Consider the following 14,064-nt stretch of genomic DNA (forward strand, 5'->3'; position numbering starts at 1 on the left):
TGGCATGGGAGGCAACCGATCAAGGGCTGGCTCCGATCCGTTGATACCTAACATGCCCCAAAATTGTTAGGAAACAATCTAATTCAGCTGGGCGTTAAATGTCTCGGGTCGGCCACCTCGAACGTTGGGTACATGTCCCGTGTACAGTCACTTCATTCAACGTGCACACATCCTTATATGTGGCTAGAGGTCTCCTGTCCACTCATTTCCTCCGCCCACGTAGGTTGCTGCTTCTTCCTCTTCCACTTTCTCGTGGCCTATGGACATGCCAAAGTAACGAAAATTCTACACCTACGGACAAGTTACAGGCTGCAGCCTACGGACTACCTTTTTTTTTTGAACAGAGAAAGGCGCACAAGCGCCAACACTTTTATTCAGCCCAATAACATCTTACAGCGTGAAGTACATAGCCCTGAAAATTGATATTGGAAAGGAGGGAAACTACAGGGCATGTCCTATGTGAATGAGCTGAAGCAAAACAACTAATGTCAGGTTCTATAGAACATGTAAGAACCTGATGAGCCACATTGTGAGCTATGCCATTAATCTCTCTTGATATATGAAACACCTGCGCTTGGAGATCTTTAGTAAGAGAGAAAAATTCAGCAAGATATTTCCCGATGGACCAAGGGGTAGAATCAGCCAAAACACTTCTTTTCGCTGCCGCTTTTGCCAAGGAGAGACAATCAGTGAGGAAAGTAGGCCTATTAATGTGAAGCCTGTGAGCAATTTGAGCTGCAAGAAGAAAAGCAAGGGCTTCAGCTTGAAGAGGCGTGCTTGTGTTTTGGGTGGAAGCTTGAATTTGCACATTGACCTCAGCTTGATCCTGCAAAAAACAGAGAAACACTCCAACTCCAGTAGCTGTTGTTCCATGTACAAGTCCTGGAATCTTCGAACAGTTGAAAGCGGCATCAGAATAAATTTTAGCTCCTGAAATGAGAAGATCCGTCCTAACAGTGCAGCCTTGTTGAGGTAAGGTACTTATATTATGAGAGGTAAGAAGCTGATCAGTTTGCTTACCATCATGGACTGAATTCTGTAAGTAATTATTGTGTTCAGCCAAAGCTGAAGCAGCAATGTGTACCTGATGAGGAAGAGGCATTTTTCTAGCAAATAAGCAATCATTTCTAGATTTCCATATGCACCAAAGGAAATTGAAAATGTTAGATATAGATGCATAGGGGTGATTCATATTGAGCAGAACATGAATAACACTTTGCATAGAAAGATGATTCTCAATTAGAAGATCACTTCTGATGTACCGAGGATGAGCAAACCAAGATGCTCTCGCAAAAGTGCAACGAAAAAAGAGATGCATGTCATCCTCTTCAAGATCACAACGACAACATTGTTTAGAAATATGAGATGAAAATCGACTAGCTCTCAAACCTGTTGGAAGAGCTTTCCGAAGTAACCTCCAGGCAAAAGTTTGAACTCTGGGTGCCATCAGTTTTTGCTTCCAAACCTGCTTAAGAAGCTGTTTAACCTGTAGGGGGACCTGCGAAGGTTGGTTTCTTGGCTGCCTTTGAATATCCTGCAAACACAACTTGTAAGTGGATTTAGAGTTACATTTACCATTAGGAGTAAGATCCCAGCAAAGAATGTCTGGACAGTCATCCGGAATGATGGTAGTCTGAGTAATAATAGATGCCGTCGGCTCCTGAAAAAGAGAATGAATTAAGCTGATGTTCCAAGTTTTATGCCCTGGGAGCCAAAGATCTCTCACTTGTGCAGGATAGATGTAGCCAGTAGGTTGGATAATGAGATGATTGTGAATATCAGTCCAAGCTGAGCACCAAGGAGTGCTTTAAATGGAGATGTTCCCTTGAGTGATGTGGTAGAAAGAATGGTTCTTAAGTTTAGGTAGCATCTTGAGAATGGATGACCAAAAAGCTGACTTAGGAGTGTTGGACGAGGCAGCCCAAATGGAGGTATCTGAAAAATATTTCGATTTGAGAACAAGATGTAAATGTGAGTTTGGATTGTTTGCAAGTCTCCAAGCCGAGGCAAGGATGAGGCCTTGGTTCATGGCATGAAGGTTTCTAATTCCTAGCCCTCCTTCTTTCTTAACCAATCTCTCGCCCCCTCTGGTTTGCATGGTGGGGCCGGTCATCATGATTTCCCAATCCTTTAACCCCACGTCTGTCCGTAGCGCATCGTCCGTTAAAATCTGCGCGTAGTTGTAGCATTTCTCCCAAAGTAATAGAAGCTTGAGGGTTTCAACACCCCGTGCATCTACCTTGTACCACTTATGAATGCTCCAAGATCACCCCACAACTCTACATTCATAACCTCTTAGTGTTGTAGGACATGTGGCAATGTTGTGAGGGTACATGCCAGTGCTACAAGGCTGATGCTTGATGGAGCTCGATGCTGCAATCCCAAGCACGAGCTACTGCAAGAGGCACTACCGGTGCTTGAAGGGTTGTTGTCGGTGGGCCGTGAGCTGCTACGATCAACGACCATCGAGGCTACGACATTGTTCAATTCAAAATAAAAAAAACCAACCTACAGTAGCAGCACGAAAGAAAGACCCCGGCAAACACTTCCAAACAGCTCAGGAATTACTCGTCCCCTCGCCCCTCGCGTCGCCTCCCCCTAGGCGACGCCAGGGGCATCCAAACCCTAGCGCCGCAGGCCTCCTCTCGCGCCTCCCTCTGCCGCCGCTGCCGCCGGCGAGGGCCGCGGGCCCGACGCCGAAGGCACCTGGGTGGGTGGACGCGGCGAGATCCCATCAGAGGCGGCAGGGGTGGCCCTTCTCATGGGATCCGAAGGCGGCGGCTGGGGCAGCGATCCCTTGCCGTGCGGCGGTGGCCAAAGCGACATCTGCCGGTGGAGCGGAGACCCTGAGATGGACGGCGACGGTGGCAGCGCCCCATCCGACGGGGTGCCTGATCTGCGCGGAGATGGTGGCGGCGGCGACTGCGGATCCAACTCCGATCGGATCCGCCGCGGGGCGGCCTTTAACCGACCGACGGCACGTGGAGGGACCGGTAAGGAGACGTCGGATTTGAAGGAAATATGCCCTAGAGGCAACAATAAAGTTGTTATTTATATTTCCTTATATCATAATAAATGTTTATTATTCATGCTAGAATTGTATTAACCGGAAACTTGATACCTGTGTGAATACATGGACAAACAGAGTGTCCCTAGTATGCCTTTATTTGACTAGCTCGTTAATCAAAGATGATTAAGTTTCCTAGCCATAGACATGTGTTGTCATACCCATCCGTTAGCTTAGCACAAAAATATCAAAAATATTTATGTTATTATATCTATCGGATTTCACTTTCGTAAGTTGTCGGGGATATACCCCGCGATATGACCCGGCCGGAAATATGATCCACCCGGACTTGGCAGTTTACTTGAGACCCGGTTTACACTTGGCGATTCACTGGCGACCCGCCCTGATCAAACGGTTTACAAAGCAACCTGCCTGAACATTATGACTCCCTGGTAACCTGGTAGGCGAGACAGACGGATGACAAGGCCCAAGGCCCAGAAGGCCGGTTTATGTTAATGGTGGGCCGATTTAAGAGGAAAGGCGTGAGGAATATTTATCTTACAAGGAGTTAAGACCCGGACTTGTATCCGGTTTGTATTAGAAGGTAGACTAGTCCTAATTCTAATAGGACTCCACATGTAACCGGCCCCTCTAACTTATATAAGGAGGGGCAGGGCACCCCAAGAGGACAGGTTTTGATAAGTTAGGGTTAGACAGAAACTCAATAGCTCTTGAGACAGAGTTCCCTTGTAATCGTGATCATCATCATCAATATCAATGAAGCAGGACGTAGGCTTTTACCTCCACCGTGAGGGGCCGAACCTGGGTAAAACCTCGCGTCTCTCGTTCCACTCAACCCCTCTCAAGCTACACATAGATGCGTTGGCCTCGCGACTAAGTCCTGATACTAAGGACATCTGCCGTAACAAAATCACGACAGTTGACGCCCACTGTGGGGCTCACGCACGATAGTGTTGAGTTTTTGGAGGGATCTCTCATATAAATTGAGAAGCTCGCGGTTGATTAGACGAAGAAGAAAAAGAGGCTCGCAGGATAACCCGGCATATGATAACTTTGGGCAGAGCCGGATCGCTGGGCTTATGTGTGTTTGCTGCCGCCGTCCTCCGATCCGCCGAAACCGATAAGCGTTTGTTCCCTGTACAATTAAGAAATCTAAACCAAACCGATTTTGATGTTCTGCTGCAAGGCGCCAGGAGCAAAGACTAAGACCAAAAGAGATGAGATCAGACAAAAAAGACATCAATAGATACAAGCCACGCTTGAGATGAGGAAACATGAAAGTCAAAACCGACAGCGACCTGGACCTCGTTTTGGCCTCTTTTTTGCTGCACCATGGGCAGCGCTCAGCAGCCGCAAATCCTGAGTTGGCTAATATTATTAAATTAGATCTGAGGCGAACTGCTGTCACCCCCGAGCACCATAGGCACCAGTCTGGTCTGATCTTGTTAAACTAGATTTACCTTGTTCTCCTCTGGGCCGAGCCGCCGAGGGTCACACAGAAGATGCTGGCCCTCTGGACCGACCCGTACAAGAATTAAGTCGCCAGGCGCACCTCCACCACAGACTCACCTCGTGGGGAGCAAAGGAAAAGCTGCAGCGCGATGTAGTGTGCCAGTACGAGGCAAATCAGGAATCCACTGCTAACAATTCAGCCATGGAGCATCAATCAAGTGAAAGGTGGTGCATATACGCACATCTTAAATGAGATTAGTAGTACTCCTTGACAACTTGGGGTAACAGTACGAACCATTACTTGGATCAATAAAGAAAAAATCAAGGCTGTCATATCAACAGAGCTCACACCAACATCGCCACATCGGTGCCGTACGTCGCCAGGTCCGGTCAGCACAAACAGGCCAGAGGCCACGACATCACCTACCCGCGGAACGCTGTCCGGAGAACACATATGCCAGCATGTAAGGATACTAGGGTCTGGGGCACGCCCATGGCGTGCCTCTTGGGGCGTATCTGTGCGCACTTGTATTGCTTGATCACCTCATCATGTCCTATGCAACCATTTTCACACGTTTACACACATTTGTCTTCTACTAATAGCAGACTAAGAGTTGTTAGCATGACGTTATGGATTCCTCATAGAAGATGGAAATTTACAGTGTTGAATGGAAGAAAATAGAAAATGGCATTCATTCTGTTTAAAAAGAGATAGTAATAAATATAATTTATAGAATCACAGTTCTATATCCGATGAAAAAGAAGCCTTGGTTGTTTTAAGGAAACATCAACACTATATAGCAAAACAATCGGACGGGTTGTCTCTTTTTGGGAGGATAACAGTTCAAACTATTACAGCATACCGTCCACTCTAAAAACACATAAATATAAGTTAGTACATATTAATTAATTAACACAACTTCCAACTGCTAGTCTTCCTTCAGATTGCATGGTGGTTCAAGTCCCAGCCTAGCGAGCTAGAGACTGTGTAAAGAAGTTGAACACCATGGCAAGACACCTCAATTTACAGATCTCACATATAAATAAGGCGTAGTGCATCTAGTCAACAACAAAGTTGTCGTTCTTGCAAGAACGGTTTGCCTAATTTTTAAGTTCCCAAAGTTTCTAGGTTTACCTAAAAGTAACACCACACTGAAATCACTTGGAAATTAAGAGGTGGAGAAGGAGAGGAAGGAAGACGAGGAAGATCTTACTAATTGTACAGAGACGAAATGCATCAGACAATCTAAGTTGCAAATAAAAAAGTTAACACATTAACTAAAAATACAGAGAAAGGCATGTGTTTTCCCCAGCCTCACCCTTGTTGGGGTAAACAACATGGAGAAAAGCAACAACTCACTTTCACACAAATCCATAATGTGTAGTATCTTTTATTACAACAGACATCAGTTGGAAGGAAAAAAAATTGTCAGACTTGCCAGTGGCGAAATTTGTAACCTAGACAAAGGATTGCTAATAACCTACTGGTGTTTGAAAACTGTCAGCGTCATCCTGTGTATCAGATATACACCCACTCTATCCAATTTTTCAGAAAATTCTCCTTGAATCTAGTCATATAGCAAAGATAAGAGGTCTAAAGACTTGCAGAACCAAAATACAGAGGCAGTACTGAACATCTACCCAACAATGACACACTGCCAACACTATGTGTAGGACATAAATTGATGCTTAGTTTCATAGTTGGAATTTATTACACCAACAGGTAGGTAGGTGCAGAACTCCGGCCTTAGATGGAGATGCTGCAAGGTACAGGGAATGAAGAGAATCTATTCTGATAACTTGTAGAATACCTCTGGAGAAGGCCTCTTGATAGTGTGCAACTTGATCTCCATATTCCTCGTCATGGAACCAAATAATTAACTACCACATGAGCATACACTCAGATCAAGAAACATGTGGGAGTCTAAAGCTAAATCATGGCAATTATCCTACGACATTCATGGCAATTATCCTAAAGCTTGCTGACACAACCCCAAAGAAGTTGCCATCTGTCAAGACAAACAAGCATGCAAGTAAGAAGATATAACACATGTACGCAGAATAATCCAGCATATTAGCCAAGGAATAACCAAGAAACTACTAACATGTAACTTCACATGCATCAACAAGGTGTGGTTTGGAGATCTTAGTGGGCAGACAATAACAATATCTGTTTATTACTATATTAAGCAATAAAATACCCAATATAAATATGTATTTGCACGTATATTCAACAGTCTACCAGTCAATAGTCACTTTCTGTACACTCTGCATCAAACAGATCAAAGTGAATTTGTTGATTCTCTATCATGTATCTAAAAGATAGAACCATGAATGAGTTCGGCTTCGGGCCTCTGCATTAATCGAGAATAGGCAGCCAAAAAAGCTTCGTTGGATATCACCATATATGTTGTCGCTGCAAATTCTTTAGTGAGTCCCAATAGTTTAGAGTAAGAAGCAAATGAGTAAGTAAGTCGCATTACTTTGTGTTTGTGAGCCGGCGAGTACTACCTGCTGTAAAGAAATATAAGAGTGTTTAGATCACTACTTTAGTGATTTAAACGCTCTTATGACTTCACTGTATTTCCCACTGCCTACTTTCCGGACGCCTTCTCACTGAATGGGGAAGAATCATCAGTAGATACAACTGAGTACATAGCTAAAAGAACAAGATATTTATTGAGTTTCACTCCAAAATTCACCTACTAAAAAGGTTCAAAGACTTCTGTAATTTTTTTTTGAAACAACGTCCAAGAGAGGATTCACGATCGTGATACCGATCGAGGGTCATATAACTATTGTTTACACGTTTGGAAGCATGTGTCCAATTGAGCATTTTGGTTGGTGCAACTCCATTCAGTTCTCCTCAGAGCAACCTCCCTACAGAGATATCAAATATTAAATGGTCTCCATCAATACTAATTTCCAGGTGTTTAGTCTTTTAGAATACAGTTCTCTGGATGCACCCCCAATCAGCATAATTCTATATATCATTCCACTAACAAGCACAACAGCTCAAACAACAAATATTGGAAGACAATCCAAAATAGCAAAACACTCGTCAATAATATTCAACAATAGCTCCAGTCGGATAACAAAGGATAATATGATCACAGCCCGATGACCAAGGGTTTAAAATCTTTTGACAACATATATTCCTGAATTTCTGTGAATATCCAACAATGGCAAATATTGACAAAGGATTGCTAATAACCTAATGGTGTTTGAAAACTCTCAGCATCATCCTGCAACTTGCTGGATCAGATATACACCCTCTCTATCTATTTTTTCAGAAAATTCTCCTATAATCTAGTCATAGCAAAGATAAGAGGTCTAAAGACTTGCAGAACCAAAATTCAGAGGCAGTACTGAACGAATATGAATGAACCAACAACAACTCCAGTACAAACTTCAGATCTAAAGAGTACCTTAAATTGAACCCGCTGGGCACTGGAATTATAAAACACAGGTGCCAAACACTTTACAGAAAAGAAAATCGTGGGCGGAATCCTTCCGGGTTAGGGCCGGCGATTAGGCTGTGTGGCGAGCGGTCGCGAGGGGAGGGGAGGCAGGATAGCGTGCAACTTATGAGTTGATTAGTCTCAGGTCTATGTTTTGTGAAGTTTGATCTATGGACTGAACAAGTGAAATAGGTTTTGAAATTTTCTTGAATCATTAGTTCGAAACTATTTCAAAAGAGAGTTTAAAGAAATGAGGTTAAGAGAGTAGACTAAAAAAAGAGGTTTAATTGAAGCATTAGACAGAAAATGATGTTTTGAGCCCAGGTTGTACCACAACAAGAAAATGCATGTTGTGCCTGAAGCCGTCAACCCTTCAAACTTTTCAGATACCAGTTAAACTCACTATATCAAGATCATTTTTCAAATATCAGTTAAACCCACTAAATCTCAGCACTGCTAACAGAAAAAGTGAAGAACTCACTGAAGGTCCTAAAAATGCTTTCACCAGAAGGAGTAGGACCGTGCAGCACAAACATTATTCAAGAAGAGTGTGACCATCACAACACTGAATCTTCTCTGTCAACTCTACACATCAGAGATTGATGACAACATGGTTTACTGGTAGTGGAAATGTAAATTTAATATATATACTTTGGAATGCACCAGGATTCAGCAACTGATCCCTTACCGAAGGCATCATGCCATCGACACCATCATATGAATCAACACCAGGGTATAAATACGCAGATGAATCGGTCTGACAGAAAAGGAGACGACAGTAAGACATGTACGGGTTTCGATTACTACCTCGCGGCGGGAGAGCTCGGCCTTCCAAACGGCCTCCCTCTCGGCGACCCCGCGTTTGTGCTCCTAATGTAGCTGGCATCTCCCGCTCCTTCATGATGCGATCCTGGATGTCCACGTCCAGCGCCTTCTGCAGCTCCTTCACGAACCTGTCCATCAATGCTTTGATCCGCACCCGTATGCTCCCGGACCAAAACCAAGAAGATCTGGGGAGATGAGGCTGGACGGGATGGAGCTCGCGGCCGGAGATGAAGAGGGCACGAGCGCAAGTGAGGGTGGCAGCGGCCACCGTGGACGAGGACGGAGTGAGGAGTCGGAAAGGCGGCGCGTAGCGCTAGCGCCGGGCTTGCCGCCGATTCACCTCGTACCGCAACGTCTCGTTGACCCAGACGCTCCCGCTCCACCGGCCGCTGCCACCATGTTCCTGTCCTCTCGACGGAGGAGCGGGCGCCGGGGGAGCTGGGAGCCTGGGATGTGCGGACGGCGGCAACGACAATCCTAGGTCCGCCCGAAGAAGAGGAAACGAGGAGAGAAGAGGGGAAGGTTGTTTCGTGAGGAAGGGAACGCGCCCGACCAGTCGCCCCTCTTTTCTTTTTATCTTTCGGAAATGTTAACGCCCACACGTGTGGGCGTTGACCATCTCGACCACACGCATCCATCACCGTCCAGTACTATATGCACGAATCTTGACACAATCTGGCTGATTTTCTGTGCCATGTAGGATAAGGCGTGTGTGTGGTGTGTGACATAGTTCGCCCACACATCCGTTTTACCACACGGAGGGGCCGGTGTGTGGGCGTTTAGCAATTCACCTACACACCAGTTTTCAGTCACGCACAAGGGCTGGTGTGTGGGCATTTGCCATCTCGCCCACACGCCCGTCTCCTCTCCCACACGTAAGCTGCTAGTTGCCATGTGTTTTTGCAGCGCACATGGCAACTGCCTCTAGTGTGCTTTATAAGCAGGTGACAACTCTCTTTGTTTACCCGAGTTGTCATGTGTTTTTGTAGGGTACACGACAACTGCCTAGTGTGCACGTAAGCAGATGACAACTGTCTTTTACCGAGTTGCCATGTGTTTTTGCATTGTACATGACAACTGCCCCAACGTGCACGTACATGGCGACTGCCCTAACGTGCACGTAAGTAGATGGCAACTCTTCCTTTTTACATGGCAACTGCCCTAGCATGCTTGTGAGCACATGGCAACTTCTCAACTGCCTCGTGTTAGTATGTGGCAACTCCTAAAGTTATGAAATCATGGCAACTACATTAGATCAGACCATACATGGCAACTGCAGTTGAGCAACCATGGCAACTACAGTTGTCCGACATGGCAACCGTAGTTCAGCGACATGGCAACTGCAGATAAACGAACATGGACGAGGGTCTGGACTATGGCAACTGCGGGCGCGCGGTGGGCGTCACGCGTCGCGTGCGGGACCAGAAGGGCACGAGGCCTGACATACGGGCGTGTGGGCGTTATCAACATCGCCCACACGCACGCGTGTGAGAGGGTTCAGGAGGGGAAAAAAGATGTGTGTGGGCATTAGTTGTTTTGCCCACACGTAGGTGTGTGGGCTGGTTGCTGTCCATGCCACACGAGGCGTGTGGCACAACTATCCGATATACCACACGTGTGACAATTATCAGGACCTTTATCTTTCTAGCGATACAAAGCAATCAATTTCTTTTTTCTTTGTCGTACCTGTGAGATGTGGCACGTGCGAGCGGCCGCTCTTTGCGCGACTCTTGAAGGGTTTAATAAATTGACTTCAGTCTCGTGATGAAGATACAGGAATAAATCTTCAGTGCTTTGGGAAAGTCAATCAGACTATTGATTCACGAAAAAGTGCTAATTAGTCGAAAGAGCAAAAAAAGTTAAGAGAAGGCCGCGACCCGGAAACGGATAGACATGACCATGGAATTGTTGTCATTGAAACCAAGTACTGTTACTCTCCGTCCCATATGAAAATTAAAAGAAAGAAAAAAGAAAGATAAGAGAAGGCTACGTGAGGCAAAGGCTACATCAGATCAGATCAGACAGAGGACAAGCAGTGTCCATGTACAGATCAATTGTCGTTCACAAACATCAGGTGATATTCATCTAAATTTCTTTTATTAACACTTATTGTTTTTGTCAAAAAACAATTACTTTGCACTGTAAATATTTCTACGCAGGATAAATTTTTTATGCTATGATACCGTGGATACGGAGTGCAAGCACTAGCATTCGTCCATGCCACACTGCTCGACAGATATGTGTGCAAGCCGCCGTTCCCGCAGTCCAGCCTGCATCAACTCGTCAGGACTGCACAAATTGCCCAATAAGCGCGCACAGGCTGCCGTCCCGTGCAGTCCAGTCTACATCAACATATGGCCGACTCGCCCATCTGTGTCGGCTTACAACGCCGCGGCCGACTCTCTCGTCCGCGCCGGCTTAGAGCGCGGCGACCGACTCTCCCCGTCCGCACCGGCTTGCAACGCCGCGGCTGGCTCATCTGTTTGCTCCTGCGGCCGACTTACTCGTGGTTGGTTTCAGCTTCACTGCCGTGATCTTCAACACCATGGCTGATAATTTTTGGCCTAACATATCAAGGTGAAATCTACCCAATCAATTTTTATTGATACATTTTTTATTTTTTAAAGGAACAAATTACTCCGGCTTGAGATATTATTTATGCAGGAGCAATTGTTCATCGCGAAAGCTATGATCGTATTATGGATGTATAGTTCGCACTACTATTATAATGCGGTAGCATCTGACCACACCATCAAGCTCGGTGAATATAACTGCAAGCCGCCATCAACATGATGTGGTTAACTCGCCCGTTTGCACCGGCTTACAATGATGCGGCCGACTCATCTGTCAGAGCCGCCTCTGATGCTGCGGTCGTCTTTACCGTATGTCTCTCGCGGCCTGGTCTACATCAATACACCGGGCCGTACCTGTCTGCATGAGCTATTTATTGAGTATGAGCAAGTCACAGCTTGGGTAGCCCGGTTTTTCTTTCAAAAAAATGGAGGCAAATTATCATATACTATCAACCGCCGTCTGCACTGGGTGGCCCAATGGGCAGGCACACAAGTCGCCGCCACTACAGTTTGGTTAAACTTCAAAACAGCCAATTGGAAGGAACCATTGGCCGAGTTGCTGACACGGTTCATACGGGATCATTTATAACCCGCCGCAGTCACCTCAACCTTCTGTGGGTTCACATCACGTTATCAACACCAATAATATATACCTTCTGCTATGGTCAACTACGGAGAATCTCAAGACAACTCCTCGAGTCGTCTTAAGACTCGGAGGCTATGATGACACGACTCAGCAAATCTTGCCAGTTTAAGCAAGTTCAAGAACCCTAGGACGATGGAGGGAAAGATAACCCGGTCCCGGAGGCTACTGTTATATTGATGAAAATTTAAAGGCCGTCAGAAATATTCCGGCTCACAATGATGCTTCCGGTTTATAGTCCGGTTTAAGGGAAATCTCGTCTCCCACACAGCGCTGAAGCCCTTAGTATCAGGTTAAAATCCGGTTTAAAGAGGAAACTATCTCTTGCAAAGCTCTGACGCTCTCAATATCCGGTTCAAAATACCGGTTCAAGAAGAATTTATCTCTTGCAAAAAGTTAAAGGTAGCCGAAGAGGACCTGTTGCCATGATGCACAGTTCAAACATGGGTATCCTGCCTTATTGGCTTATCATATTGTTGATCACATGGGGGCTTTTGTTTATAAAACGGAGTTCTGATTTCCCATTGACCCGGCTTATAAAGCCATATATATATATAAAAAAATCACTTGGGGGCTTGGTCGTATTCGAACCATAGCTACACCTCTTGATCATCGTAAGGCCACCAGAGAAATCACTTGGGGGCTCGGTCGTATTTGAACCATAGCTACACCTCTTGACCAGCGTAAGGCCACTAGGGAAATCACTTGGGGGCCAAAGAGAGTGTTGCAAATGCACAACTCAAACATAGGCACCCAGTGAGCACAACTCAAAATATTGCCTCGGGGGCTCTTTGCTTCTCAAAGAACAAACAGTCTGCACCCTTGTAATAGGCTATCAAGCCAGGCTTGGAAGCCAGGTGTATTCACCTAAAACCCCGGGTTATCCTGCCTTTTTAAGTAAGCCACTCCATCCAGGTAATCCTGGTATGACCCGCCGAACGTTTGACAAGTCAATCTCATAGACCCTGAACTTGTCAAAGTTAAAACGACGATTGGTTAATGTGAGGTCCATCTTAAAAGGCTTTGTAAAGTGGTTTAACTCAATGGCCTGGTAGCCCATGAAAAGCCTCGATTTTGGGCCTGGCAGCCCATGAAAAGCCTCACATGTTCTTTTTATGCTTTTATTTGCCAAGTTTTTTCTCCTTTGATGAGGTTCATAATATCTTATGATAAACCGTCGTTTATTGACCCGACTTGGCTTTCAACTACAAGTTGTCAGTACATGATCAGTTATAATCCGGTGCTTATTGACCCGACCTGGTTTCGACTATAAGTCGCTAGTATTACTGTAAGTGCATCTGGTGCCCCTTAGTGATTTTGGTGTATTGAAGACTTATAGGTTAAGGGACTAATGCGTGTGTGAGTGTACACAAGTCTATAAGTCTATGAGGAGTTTGATATTTACAGAAAAAGTCAACCCCTAAAAATGAATATCTTCGACTAAAGATTTTGGTATTTCCGAAGACTTTCATGAAGACTTTGAAAGTGAAGAAATTGGTGTGTCCGCGAAGACTTGATATTCATGCAAGGAATATGAAGCTTGAAGACTTTTGTTTTCATAGTTTTGTTTTTCTCTTTCTTGAGTCATAGAAAACACTGTACTGTTAAAGGGGGTCGAGGAAATACTAAGGAAAAATTTCCATGTGATGCTCAACTCAAAATCCTACACCTACCAATCCCTTCGAGTGAAGCCATTGGAAATCTCATACAGTTCAGTCAATTTCTTCAGTGACAGAGATGAAGTTCTTCTGGTCTCTGAGAAATTTGTCCTGACTGAGGAGTTAGGAATTCGCCAGTGTGGATTGCCTACACAGTGAGGAACATGATAGCCCTGAGGATTTTGCTCCTCAAAATTCCGACCGTTGCTGTGCTATGCGCCAGCTGTCCCAAAATATCAATCCACCTAACGGTCATATCATTGAAGGGCATTTATGTCTTATCATGTCGGGCTGCTCCCTAGGCTATAAATAGCCGCCCCCTACAACCACTAGCTGGTTGGCTGCTCCGAGAGAAACTGACACTTGTCATTTGAGAGCAACCCATCCTCCGAGGACTTTGAGCGAAAATCATCAAGTGAGGAAA

At 45.3% G+C, this 14,064-nt stretch overlaps 1 long non-coding RNA gene across 1 annotated transcript; it reads right to left on the reverse strand.

The window, feature by feature from the left end:
* Positions 1-5,855: 5,855 nt before the first annotated feature.
* Positions 5,856-9,294, reverse strand: LOC123132345 (uncharacterized). Its single transcript, XR_006464650.1, has 2 exons — positions 8,749-9,294; positions 5,856-7,360 (listed from the first exon to the last, which is right to left on the reverse strand). It is a non-coding gene; the product is annotated as an uncharacterized lncRNA (long non-coding RNA).
* Positions 9,295-14,064: the final 4,770 nt, after the last annotated feature.

The sequence above is a fragment of the Triticum aestivum genome, chromosome 6A (assembly GCF_018294505.1).
Source record: "Triticum aestivum cultivar Chinese Spring chromosome 6A, IWGSC CS RefSeq v2.1, whole genome shotgun sequence".
Lineage (NCBI taxonomy): Eukaryota > Viridiplantae > Streptophyta > Magnoliopsida > Poales > Poaceae > Triticum > Triticum aestivum.